This window comes from Schistocerca nitens, chromosome 4 (assembly GCF_023898315.1).
Source record: "Schistocerca nitens isolate TAMUIC-IGC-003100 chromosome 4, iqSchNite1.1, whole genome shotgun sequence".
NCBI lineage: Eukaryota > Metazoa > Arthropoda > Insecta > Orthoptera > Acrididae > Schistocerca > Schistocerca nitens.
Window position 1 is genome coordinate 922,714,054 of NC_064617.1, and position 13,805 is coordinate 922,727,858.

A 13,805-nucleotide genomic window follows, 5' to 3' on the forward strand; every position below is an offset into this window, starting at 1 on the left:
TATACAATATATACAATAATTTTATACACTTGAAGATGGGATTTTAAAATCCTAGAATCAGTCATGGTTTGAATAAATAATTAGTACAGCTGAAGCAAACCTCTCCAAATCAATTATCATGCACACATCCTATGAACCAAATCTTGTTCTTCATATATGCTTGTGAATAGTATCTGTCTCTAGGTTCCAGATTTTCACAATAATATGGAATACAATTACTGATTTCAACCTTACAAAGCTGAAATATGAAGAATGTGTACACAATCAAAATCACCTACTTCTCCAGAAGACCTTCATAAGTTTAATAAATGTAAACATGGTCCATAGTAAGCTATAAAGCGATGTTTCTTTAATTCTGTGATTGGCTAATTTTGACTAAGCATAACCATCATTGTCAAACATATTTGTAACATTTGTATTTCATATCATTTTCAAATCACTATTAACTACAAGTAGATAGTAGCCATATTCCATCATTTTATGAAAGAATCCACATTACTGTGACACCTTTTAAGATCGACACCTAGTAGAAATTAGCTAGACACACAATTAAATAAACATTGCATTAAGCCTACTACGGACCATGTTTATGTATATTAAGCATTTGGAGGCCCTAGATCCCCGAAAAAACAAAAAAAATCTACCTACATAAGTGTTATTTATTAGTTAATTTCTTGGACATTCACTTGAATAGTGTCGACATTTCGTTAGAAATTGTGGAAACATTAGTAGAAACAGGAAATAGATCAGTTGGTTAGGTGAATTGTGGTTCAAACAATGATTGCAGTGTGAGTTAAAGTTTATAAGAAGAACAGACTACCGGCCAAGCCCAAAGAAAACATGTATAGTAATGCCTTTCAGTGAAAGACAACAGGCTATAAATTTTTAGTTAAAGAGAGGAGGGAGAAAATGCTTATACATTAGCAGTATACAAAGCCAGTTTCGTTTCGTAAAATCTGATCCGAATTGTAAAAACGGAAAAAAGATTTAAGAGAGGCACAAAATTTGTGCAAAAACAAAACTGCCAAAAGTATTAAAGAAAATTATCCGAAACCTTTAAAATTTCTTTTGAGAATCACTGCATTGTTACCATGGGACAGCTACGAGACTGCGTGCTCTGAATTGTAAGTGAGATGAACGTTACTGATTTCCTGGTTAAACAGATTCAGAAATTATATGGGAATGGAAGTAGCAAAATTACGAATTTTAACCTCAAGTAAGCATATGTAAGAAGTGTGAGTAATAGATAATACCGTATAGAAAGTTGTAGCCGACGTAAAAACGAACACCTAAAATATTGTATATAAGGCCAATCAGTCAGGTTTCGTGCAAGACCTTGCACACATACCGCATTCTATCATTTTGAGTAGAAAAAGAGAAGAGTTGCTTTGTAGTAGATGAATGCTATGACATACACTATCTGTTGAAAAATATTCGGTCACCACCAAGAACATACGTTTTTTATATAAGGTGCATTGTGCTGCCACCTATTGCCAGGTACTAAATATCACCAACCTCAGTAGTCATTAACATCGTGAGAGAGCTAAACAGGACGCTCCGCGGAACACACGAACTTCGAATGTGGTCAGGTAATTGGGTGTAACTTGTGTCATACATCTCTACGCGAGACTTCCACATTCCCAAAAATCCCTAGGTCCACTGTTTCCGATGAGATAGTGAAATGGAAACGAGAAGATACATATACTGCACAAAAGCGTACAGACCGACCTCGTCTGTTGACTGACAGAGACCGTCGACAGTTGAAGAGGGTCGTAATATATATAGGCAGACATCTATCCAGACTATCGCACAAGAATTCCAAACTGCATCAGGATCCACTGCAAGTACTATGGGAGTTAGGTGGGAGGTGAGAAAACTTGGATTTCATGGTCGAGCAGGTGCTCGTAAGACACACATTATGCAGATAAATGCCAAACGAGGTCTCGCTTGGTGTAAGGAGGGTAAACATTGGAGTGTTGAACAGTGGAAAAATTATTGTGTGGAGTGACGAATCTTGGTACACAATGTGGTGATCCAATGGCAGGGTGTGGATATGGCGAATGCCAGCATGTGTAGTGCCAACAATAAAATTCGGAAGCGGTGGTGTTATGGTGTGGTCGTGTTTTTCATGGAGGGGGCTCGCAACCCGAGTTGTTTTGCATGGCACTATCGCAGCACAGGCAGACATTGATATTTTAAGCACCTTCTTGCTTCCCACTGTTGAAGAGAAATTCAGGGATAGCGACTGCATCTTTCAACACGATCAAGCACCTGTTCATAATGCACGGCCAGTGGCGGAGTGGTAACACGCCAATAACATCCCTGTAATGGACTGGCTGCACAGAGTCCTGACATGAACCCTGTAGTACACCTTTGGGATGTTTTGGACAGCTGACATTGTGCCAGGCCTCACCGACCGACATCGATACCTCTCCTCAGTGCAGCACTCCATGAAGAATGGGTTGCCGTTTCCGAAGAAACCTCCAGAACCTCATTAAACGTAATCCTGCGAGAATGGAAGCTGTCATCAAGGCCATATTAAATTCCAGCATTACCGATGGAGAGCGCCACGAACTTGTAAGCCGTTTTCAGCCAGGTGTTCAGATATGTTTGATCACATAGTGTATTTGTATACAACAATATTAGTGATAAGGAATAGTGGATTACTGTTTCCACAGTTTCGTGTCTTTATTCAGGAATTGTAGGACAAATTTTGGAGCAAAAATTTAAGAAAACAACTGTTTTGTTGCAAAAATCTTGTGCTTGACGGGGGAGAATAAGTTACAGTTTTACATCTGATACATCTTCTGACCAGTTGCAGGAAATAATTCATTGCTTTTGCTGGACTCTTGGTTGGACATAACAATACCTCTGTCTTTAGCAGGATAATGAAAAGACTGTCAATGTAATTTGGATTCCACCTGGAACAAATTGTGTGATTCAGCCTCTACAAATTCTTCTGCAGTGTGAAGAATTTTTCAGAAAATTGCCAGACAATATAATTTCTCATAGCTCTTTTCCATTTAAGGTTCATCATTCGATCGGTATAAACTTGAGACATTTGCGCCTTGTCAGTTTGCGTCAACACATTTTACGAATTTGATCGCGTATACTTGGTACGCAGCATAGTGCGCAGAACAATGCCCACGACCATTTCTTACTCGATCCCAGTTTTGTATAAATAAAACTGGTAATTACTGTGAAGTGTCTGAATGCATTAATTTCTCTTTTATCGTGTGTGCCTGGTGTGAGGGAAATGTTTATATTCATCATCCAAGAGACACTTCGCATTTTTGTGAGGACTGCAACAAATGAACAAGAAACTATTTCACTGTTAGTAAAATATAAATATGCGTTATTTTAAAATTATCAGGAATTGTTGCAAAATATTTCATGTCTACAAATTGAAGTCCTAATTGATTTGGTCTGCAGTGGAACATCATACATTGCTCTGATTCTCTTTCCTCTACTAGTCACTTGTGTAACAATTATATCTGCAACAGTTTAGATTTCGATATTAGCTGCAAGTTATTCAAACAGTTAATGATTTGCGGCATTTTTTGTGACGTCTAAGGCTTAAATCTTGCGGATGGGCACTTTGGCTTCGCGCTATGTGCCGCTACATTCTCTAGTCATTGCTGCACCTACTTATTCTCCAATCTGCGCTCTCGGCAGGAAGAGCTGAACAAACCACTCTTAATGCAACAAACATGACTAACTTCAGAATTATTTTAAATCCTTGCAGTGCACCTTGGGAGCTAAAATTTTGACAGTGCATTTATTTAGATGAATTCTTCCTACGTGAAAAATTTATACAACCATTCCCTCTTGAGTTGCCCAGATTATGTTTGCAATGTTTCTGGGATTGCTGCAACATACTGAGAAGACGCCTTGTATGGCGGTCAATTGACTAGTGCAATCGCTTGTTCGGTGGACAACTATGGCAACTATTGGTTATTATTCACTGTTTCACATATTTGTCTCTGTCGCACATGTTTCGCATGGACTTCCATGATGTGGTGTTGAATGGATAGCGGCAACGTTGTCTGAAAATGAGGCTTTTGTATGAGCTCCAAAGCCTCTGAAATTTATTTTGCACAGTAACCTTGTGAACTGATGTCAAATTATACATCCATCTGTCCCTCTCTGAAATTTGTGGAGATAGGAAAGAAAAATTAAATTTTATTATAATTCAGGTTTTTTAAAGAATGAATTCGCTTCTCAACTACTTATTTACCTATACTTTATTTTATGTTTGAATGGTCAATGACTTATGAGAATATTTATAATTTTGTTCCAGAAGATGTATGCAGTTATGAAGATCAGTATATTTGTTGGCTGTATTGGCTCTTAATCAGTCAGTGAATCAAATGGTTCAAATGGCTCTGAGCACTATGGGACTTAACATCTGTAGTCATCAGTCCCCTAGAACTTAGAACTACTTAAACCTAACTAACCTAATGACATCACATACATCCATGCCCGAGGCAGGATTCGAACCTGCGACCGTAGCAGTTGCGCGGTTCCGGACTGCGCGCCTAGAACCGCTAGACCACCGTGGCCGGCGCAGTCAGTGAATCAACATCAGGCAACTATAGGAGTTGGTTGTTCGTAACTATCAGTGCTATTATCAAGTACTGCTTAGGCAGTGTCAATGATATGAAAAGTGTAATTTATTCATTTTTATGTACACATTAAAAATTAATTAATCTGTGAGTATAGATTCTCAATAAATAATTATAATACTAATAATAGTAGTTGTTAATGCAGTCATGTCATCTGTGAAAATATCGTAAGTTGACACAGAATGTCATGCATTCAAAAGGAGTTGGTCTGAAGCATATTTTGTGATTGTCAAAATGTAAACATATTGTATCTCATCTGTTATGAAGGAATATCAGTTTGCATAGAGTACAACATAATACGCCATTATTCTACGAAACATTCTTCCTGCTACAATAAACACAGTAAACAAATAAGGCCACTGTACCAGTTCATTGGTTGATCAATGACCGATCAGTAGGCCTTGTTAGAACATATCATAAGAAAACTCAGAAACTGTAAGAAAACTAAGCTTTAAGATAGCAGAAGCTATTGCCAACAGAAGAACACATTTATCTTGTGGAGAATCCATCAAAGAATATTCACAAATATCGGCAGCAGAACAGGTATGATTAGTGAAAAATACAGGCTTGTCACATCAAACCATAGCATGATGAGTTGATGATACATCAAAAGATATTGTAATTTCAATCAAAGCACAACTAAAGGAATGTGTATTTTACAAGTCAGTGAATTTCAATCAAAGCACAACTAAAGGAAGGTGTATTTTACAAGTCAGTGTGTGGTAAGTACTGATGTTTTAGATACAGTCCAGCTGGCAGTCTTTATGAGACGATGACAGCGAACTATCTTGCAATGGAGATATTACTTGACTTGCGTTTAGTGAAGGGTACAACAGCAGGATGAGACATATGGTACATAATCAAGTAAAAAGTTGTATGGACAAGGTTGATGTTCAAGGCGAAAATCGCTCTGGCATAGAAACAGTCAGTGCACCAGCGATGACATTGAGAACAGTGGATTTGTGACTCATGAGTATTAACATTACACATACGATTGTAGAACACCACCAACGGCTGTGTGCCAAAGTTAACGATTTGTAGAAAGTGGTGGAAAAGGTAGTATGGATTGTCAGTTTCAAATGCGCAAGACGACTATATCATAGAGAAAATTTCAGATTTTCCTGTCTGAATTATTCCCAGTACATGATGATATGAGATACTCTGGCTGAGTTCACTGGGGAGAAATAAAATCCTCTATGACTAGCAAAGGACTAAGTTTCAGCTTTTTGGAGAAGGAATATTGGTTGAATGATCTAGCGTTTTAGTTGATATAACAAAGGTATCTCGCCGACCTAAATTTGAATTTACAAGGTAAAAGTCAACTACATGTAGAAATATATGGACATACTCAAGCACTTTAAAAAAATGTGATCTCGTTCGCGTAACAGTTAGAAGAAAGACAGCTGGGTCATTGAGAGATCTCGTCTACACGAAATCAGGACACACTGAATCTCGACAAGTATGTATTTTTGCTGAAAGAAGTAAGAACTGAGTTTCAGGAAAGAGTCACAGATTTTTTTTTTAAACAAGAACCCTGTATGAAAATGGTCGAATACCCTTTTGAGGTTAACGCTATGTTACATGTACAGATGGAATTGACTGAAGTTAAAAGTAATGAAAGCCTACCATAGTTGCCTGCAGAATAGACAGATTGAATTTTACAAAAAGACATAAAAACATCGATCCGTATCTCAGTCAATCCAAGTTAGCACTTCAGTAGGTATCCCTATTCAGAAAGCCACTCAGCTATGAGCAACTCCTATCATGAGTGAAAAATTTAAAATCTAAAATGAGACTCTCAGACGGATGTCTGAGAGTTATTTCCAGAATTTTAACATTGGACATATCTCAAAATTCCGAGGAACTGTGCTATTAAACTTATAATTTTGTCCTGTATCAATACGTCTCCAGGAAATACTAGATTCACCTTAGTAACAGTTCTTCTTTACGTCACGATGACGCATACATCCCCAGTTCCTACCGTTGGGGACGTCTATCGATTTTCATGCTCGTATGACCGTAGACTGTGCTCGTATCAAGTTTGAGCACAGTGAGCCTCCTGTGGAGCGGTCATCCATCTTAAGATCTTATGTTTATAGAGAGCTATCACCGCAGTGAGCCAAAAGTCTGACAGTTTCACTTTGGAGTCCACACCATCATCTTGTTGATACATGTCACCACCTAGGACACATTTTTGGAATAGGGTTTTACCGATGGGAAGTAACATGACTGGCTGCTATTTTCAATATGTAATAATTTCCTAGTATTAAAGTAATGTGTGGATAACGAAGTTATGTTAATTTCAGAAATGATCTGCAAATGCTCAGTTATCATGTGTGTCTCATTAGTATTTTAAAAAAAACTGAAACAGATATATTGGTAGAACACAGAAATATAGAAGGGTGTTGACCACACAGTTCTTCATTAAGCGTTAAGTGTTTCCAAATTTGGTCATCAGTCTGAAGCTGTGGAATGAAGTGTACAAGAAAATTGACGATAGAAAACACAAGTTTGCATCTAAGTATTTGAATACACAGAAATTTCAGTTTGTATTGTATGTACATAAAAATCAAACTTTTGTACAAAGCTCACGAAAGTGAGCACATAGACTGAATACAATACAAGTTTCATCTCATTTATGCATATTTGATAGTGCCATTGTCAATTCGAATAGAACTGAGTTTGACAATTAAACTATCAAAGAGGTAAGCGATAGCCAATAGGTGGCGCTAGCATTAACCATGGCAAGCAAGTCAAAGAGTAACTTTACAAACTTATTAAGTACGTACATGCGTGCAACTCGTGAACAACTTGACAAAATACATTTATGCTGCTTTTATGGAAGACAAAGCCATACTAACAGTATGAAAAGTGCATCGTTAGGTAACACTGTAAATAAAGCAATTTTTCACTAATATATGCGGCGAATCATCGACACAAACAACGTTCGTCGTATTGTCAAACTTTCTGTTAATCAAAATTCCTGTCAACAAGCTCTATGCTTGACAAGCACATCAAAAAGTACTATACACACTCAAATAGTTGGCAAGCATAGTTAAGTTTGACAAAATGTTTTAATCATTTATAGGGGCCTTAAACATGAGGTGTAGGAAGTGGAAGATTGGAATCTCGTCAAATACCGCAATATTTTTATGTTTGTAAATCTAATTAAAAGGCTTTGATGATAATTTTTATTGAATTAATTGGTTTAAATTATTTTTTTTATTTCTCAGACCTTACCATGAAATTTTCATCATCTTCTTGACTTTTTTATTTGTTTTTATTTTCCTTCTTATCATTCTTTATTTCGTTTGGAATCTGTTTGTGTCGTTTATAATCTTCACCCAAGTGCCATCCAGGATTGCTCATCAGTTTGTAATGTGCAGCACAGTTTCAAATAACCAATGACACAGAGAAATTACAGTTTGCTTTTAGCGTTAAAAATTGAAATTTTGCTGCGAAAGATGGCTGTGCAAACAAACATATTATGATCTTTTTCTGTCTCGAGTTTGCCCGTAGGGGCTACCCTTCAACAACGAGAACAAAGCGATCATGACTTTAGTTCTGCTACAGACTGTTGATCGACGTTTTTTCGGTTACAGTCCCCATCACGGGGCTGTGGTCATGAGTTTGACTTCAGGGCTAGAAAACCTGTCGTCTGCCACATTTCAGTCATTGTTAACTTAAAATCAGCCGTCGATAGAGCGCCTACCATCTCCGTCATACCTCGCGGCGGCTGCTTCCAACATTGCTGTGGATCACACATTAAGAGCATTTCTGAAGTGACCTGCTGGTTTTCTGCGTGGCGTGTAACCGTGCGGTAGACGGCAGCGAATGTGCCAACACTGTAGCGGCAAGTAACAGACGTTATCTATCAAGTAATTTTAATCAGGATCGTGTTTTTGAAAGGACTTGCAAAGATTTTGTGTGAGCCGTGCAAAGGGTGTCTTTGAAATCATACATGAAATGATGAAAGAGGACAAGCAATGGAACCGTATTGAAGCTTCAAGCAGTAGCATCAGAAAATGATCAAATCTCCCGTAAATTGAAGAGTAATAACAAAATATATGGTCATTGTGTTGTCCTAATAAAAGAGCAAAGACGTTACATTTATACCGCCCATTTGCATGACATTGTATACCAGTGTGCAATGGCTGAGTTTGGGCATTATCAAAATATTTACAGAAGGAAATTAAAGTTTTTTTCATCCTTAAATTTGTAGTTTCTACGAATTTTTGTCGATAGCATATTCCCAGTTTAGACATTTATGCAAGTCCAAAATAAAGGCAAAAAGTGAAATATCGTTGATTTCATAAAAGCACAAAGTTTGTTAGTACTGTTTCAAAATTTCATAACAGAAAGAAAACATACTTTTATTTCCATTGTCATTTTACAATAGTTGGGTCCATCCGACCCACGACTAGAAAAGTTACTACTTTTCACGACTATAGCTATAACAACCTATTACGTTTGACAAAAATCCTCGTAGGCACATTCCTACCTCAAGAACAACTACGGTTTACACATTTATAATATTGAGATAAGATAAGGGCAAAATTTACACGGGCCCCTTTGTATATAGATATACACCGTGAGTCCGTGTCTGGCTACTAATTGCTTTTTTTTTTCGTTGCCAAGTGTTTAGTATGCTGGTGCTTCGAAGAGTTCTGTCTCGGGTAGTTTGAAAGAAAAAAAAAAAAATGTTCTGTCAGTGTAACGCCCCTGCATTTCTTGAAAACATGAAGTCATCATGACAGTTTACATCAGTGCCCATATATATCGCAGAAGCTATAAAGGGTAAGAAAGAATTACGCATTAGGAAGAACCAGGAAATATGTACCGGTGCATGATTTTGAGCGTTGCATATAATATTTAGAGTTAATTTAAACGTAGGCCGTTAGTGACAATTGAAGTCCTTCCTACTTTGAAGAAAATACGTTTGGAATAAAAAGCAACAAACAGTAACCCAAACAAAACTTTATTTCGATGGCAGGTGCACCAGTTTCCAGAAGCACTAATTGTGGAAGAAGCATTTTGTGATGGATATGTTATTACAAATTGTATTTTCATCCCGTTTGTCCTAATATATGCGTTAACCCCCACAATTTTGTACTCTTGCACTTGTATTAAATAGTAAATCTCTACTCTTGTTTCTGTACCGAGTTCCGTGAACATTTTGTTACATTATTGATCATAGAACAAACAAGAACGTGAGCAGAAGCTCTTAATGTAGTTTTGTTACTGAAACACATGAATATATGTCTAAGAAATCAAATAGTTATTCAAAACTTGTTAAGGAGATACAGTTGTTACAATTGTAATTATACGTGTAGGTCTTACTGCAGTTACAGCAGCTGTGTTTATATTAAGAATTAATTGGGTGGTGTGTGAGTGTTACAAAAATTTCGTGTGTCTAAAAATGTGAAGTTTTCCATTTGCATTTTCATTTAGTTCGAAAAAGAATGCCGAAGAAAAATGGGTCCATGAACCGAAAGTGTTAAACAGAAAAAAAATGAATCGAAACAGGAATATAACCCGTACAGTTGGTGCATGAGCTTGCTGTCACTTTCGGTTGGTATTGTGATCAAAGAAAAAAATATGCACACACTGCCAAGCAGGTGATTTTTTTATCATTTACTACCACATACTACATCTTAATCATTATCAGAGTGATTGCATCAAATTTACGGAACAGAAATACTATTAGGAATATAGATACACATTAATAGAATATATAAGTTAGTGTAAAAATTGATTACAAAGGCATTTAACGTATTACTTTCTGAAACTGGCAACAACATAAACGACGGTTCAATCCCGCGTCCGGCCATCCCGATTTAGGTTTTCCGTGATTTCCCTGAATCGCTCTAGGCAAATGCCGGGATGGTTCCTCTGAAAGGGCACGGCCGACTTCCTTCCCCGTCCTTCCCTAATCCAATGAGACCGATGACCTCGCTGTTTGGTCTCTTCCCCCAAACAACCAACCAACCAACCATTAAAAAATCATTACTCATAATGAAACAGCACTTTTTGAGTGGCCTTATATTTTGTCAATTCCACACCTCCATTTTGCAGTAACAGTGTAAAAATATTAAACTAAATGCAGAAGTCACAATCTTAGAGTATTAGGAATTTGGTTCTGAACTTTTTCAGTGGTGAGGATAGTACTTCAGAAGGTAACAAACTAAACGTGTTCAGTGCTACCAGAGAAAAGCTGTCACATGTTATACATAATTAACAGTGCAGGATGCCTATGTTGTCATGTTTCCATATGTTGTAGTTGGGACTTTCATTCTTGATTCTAACCGTTTCATGATTTTCTTTCCTGTAACAAAGGTTGTTGAAGGCATATTCACTGAATATTGTAATTATTTCTTGCTGGATGAAGATGGGTCTCCAGGGATTCATTTTCTTACTTGATACCTTTTTTTTCTGAAGGAATACACACACATTCTTCTGAGTAGCCCCACAACTATAGTTCATAACTAATGTAGTAGTGAATGGGTGTGTGATATGCTATTAAAAATTATTTTGCTGTTGTTATACAAGGTGTATCATAATTAATGGCGTAAACGCATACAGTTGAAATGTCATGATACTAGAAATAAAAACGTCTCAGTAAACATAGGGTTGAAAATGCATACCTTAAGGGCTAAGAGCAATTTATCATCTTCAATACTGTGAAGTACACCTCTTCTACTGCATGCTCTTTGCTTTCCATATTTTGGGAAATGATAGTGTGGACCAAAACAAGAAGAAAAATCCAGTAAACACATGCTTAAAAAATGCATACTTTAAGAGTTATGAGCATGTGCTCATCTTCGCTACTTGGAAACCCAATTCTTGTAATAAACAATTGCTCATAGCTTTTGAGGTATGCATTTTAGAGCAAATGTTTACTGGACATTTTTTCTTGTTTTGGTCCATACTACTGCTTTCCAAAATGTGGAAAGCAAAGAGCTTCCAGTAGAAGAGATTGCTGCTAGATACCCTCAAGTTATACAGTTATGCTTGCCTTAACTATGAGCCTACCAGGCAGAATGCCTCCCTAGATAATGTCATATCAAACATTTGCAAAGATGATGTAATCTTAAATGTTTTTAAACCAATGCTCTCCGACCATGATGGAATTTTCATAAAATTAATGGCATTCAAAAAAGAACAGGCTCAACCAGTAGAATCCAGGACAGTGAGGCAGTTAAACCCATCAAATATAACAAATCTCACACAAAGACTTATGATCATGGACTGGTGTAATGCTGTCATGGAAAATGAGTCATTAAGTGTTGCTTTTAATTATTTCTTAGACACCATTACCGCTATCTTTAATGAATATTGCCCCCTCATCATTAAACACAATAGACTAAATGCAAGGAGAAAACAGAAAAGAAAAGTAACTGACTGGTATACACCTTACTTAAATAACTTAAGGATTCTGTTAAGAATTTACTATGATAAATCTTGCTTGAATAATGAGTATAGACACTCATATTCCAATTTAAAAAAGCTGTACAGAAAAGAAATCATTTCTGCAAAGAAAAAAGCTAATGATAACTATATTTATCAGTCCACCTACAAATATAAAGCAGAAACAGGACTAATTGCAGAAAATTTACCTGTTCTTCTAAGTGCAGTTGAACTAAATAATAGCTTCATAAATTCTGGAGAATTAGCTATGACAGATGAAAGTAATTTAAATGATAGTGAGGACAGACTTCCCAAATTGCAGGAAACAGAGTTGACAGGAGACTTGCCAAAATTTGAATGGAGAACCATTTATCCTAAGGATATACGGGATGTAGTCAGATCACTAAGCAACTCCAGAACTGAGGACATTCATGTTTTTTTTTAAATTTTACCACAAAGAAAATAATAGACACTATATGCATTCCACTGTATTACTTAATCAATAGGATGTTTACAGAGGGAACATTTCCAGACTGCCTTAAACTGACAATTGTATTGCCCGTATACAAAAAGGGAGACAGAAATTCACCCCAAAATTACAGACCTATAGCAATAGTACCAGTATTATCTAAAATTATTGAAAAATTAATGAAATTTTTTGGAGTGTCACAACCTTCTCAATAAGGCTCAGTATGGATTCCGAACTGGGCTATCAACAATAAAAGCAGTTCAGGAAGTTGTCTTATCAATATTACAAGGTTTTGAAAATAGGGAACATACCTATACAACTTTAGTTGATTTAACCAAGGCATTTGACACTGTCTCACATAGCATTTTAATTAAGAAACTAGAAAAATATGGAATAACTGAAACAGAACTATTACTGCTGAAAGCATATTTGACAAACAGAAACCAAATGGTCTGTATAAATTCAAACAACAAATCTGACCTTCTCAAGGTAAAATATGGAGTCCCACAAGGATCTGTACTGGGACCATTCTTATTCATTATGTATGTGAATGACCTGCCCAACACATTACCATATAAATCTGTAATGTATGCTGACGACACAACTTTTATCATGTCACTTAATGATGTGAATGTTGTCAAACAAAAGAACAAATCCATTATGGAAAAGGCAGCTCACTGGTTCCATGAAAATAGGCTGTCATTAAATAAAAATAAAACTGAACACATCCTCTTTTCCCTTAGAGATATTAATGATGGATCTAATGAACTCAGACATTCAGTAAAATTGCTAGGCATTTATCTTGATACCAAATTGTGCAGGAATACCCACACAGAAAAGCTGTGCAGTAAGTTGGCAAGAGTTCTGTATCTCCTTAGGAAACTGAAGGATTGTGTCAGTAAGGAGTGCATACTTATGGCATACCATGCCTATTTTCATACTCATCTGCATTATGGAATACTTCTTTGGGGAAACTCTGCTGGGGCAAAAGATGTTTTCCTCTGGCAGAAGAAAGCCATTAGATGTATTTTTGGTGTGAGCAATTTAACTTCTTGCAAACAGTACTTCATTGAGCACAAAATTCTTACAGTTCCCAGTCTATACATACTTAAAGCACTTATGCATGCCAAAGAGAATGCCCACATGTATGAAAGCAGGTCAGATGTGCACTCATATGAAACCAGAAATAGGAACTTATTAGACATTCCTTGGACACGTTTGAGTAAAATCCAAAGTAATTTTTTACATGCTGGCAAAACATTTTACAACAATACATCACACGGAATGAGGGAATTGCATGAGAA

General features: G+C 36.6%; 1 protein-coding gene across 6 annotated transcripts in view; it reads left to right on the forward strand.

Annotated features, from left to right (window-relative positions):
* The first annotated feature begins 9,266 nt into the window (after positions 1-9,266).
* LOC126253545 (zinc finger protein OZF-like) overlaps positions 9,267-13,805 on the forward strand; it is a 56,451-nt gene continuing 51,912 nt past the window's right edge. For 4 of the 6 annotated variants that reach the window (XM_049954945.1, XM_049954941.1, XM_049954944.1 and 1 more), the window contains exon 1: positions 9,267-9,422. The gene's annotated coding sequence lies outside the window, so the exon portion shown is untranslated. Of the gene's footprint in view, positions 9,423-10,076; positions 10,244-13,805 lie in introns of all 6 variants that reach the window. The other 2 variants (XM_049954943.1, XM_049954946.1) reach the window with 1 other exon arrangement.